This window comes from Apis dorsata, unplaced genomic scaffold (assembly GCF_000469605.1).
Source record: "Apis dorsata unplaced genomic scaffold, Apis dorsata 1.3 scaffold_58, whole genome shotgun sequence".
NCBI lineage: Eukaryota > Metazoa > Arthropoda > Insecta > Hymenoptera > Apidae > Apis > Apis dorsata.
Window position 1 is genome coordinate 1,760,422 of NW_006263358.1, and position 450 is coordinate 1,760,871.

The following is a 450-nucleotide window of genomic DNA, read 5'->3' on the forward strand; positions in this document are numbered from 1 at the left end:
CCGTCGAGTAAAATCAAATTCCTCGCGTCCGTTGATCCGACACGGAATCGATCGCGGTGACGTCGACAACGTCGAGAAACTCAAATTCGAAAGTCGCTACGTTGGAAAAATATATATAGATATATATTCGTTGAGGAATCGTCACGGAGGAATCACGGACGATGTTGCGATGATCGCACGAATAGGCGCGCGATTCGAGTATCGTTTCACCTGTGAAAATCGTGGAAGGGGTGAAAGATCGCGCGCACAATGATTACGCGTGGAATCTCCTCGATCGGAAAGCCTCTCTCGAGATGTTCGAAACGCAGGCGAAATCGAAAATAGAGATTCGGGTGGCGATCGATCGATCGATCTGATGCAATTATGGAGGGGATAGGATTTTGGAACGATGGCGCGGGGACAATTTCCGACAGGTTCGTTAAATGTCAAGATAGCGATGGATCTCCCCGT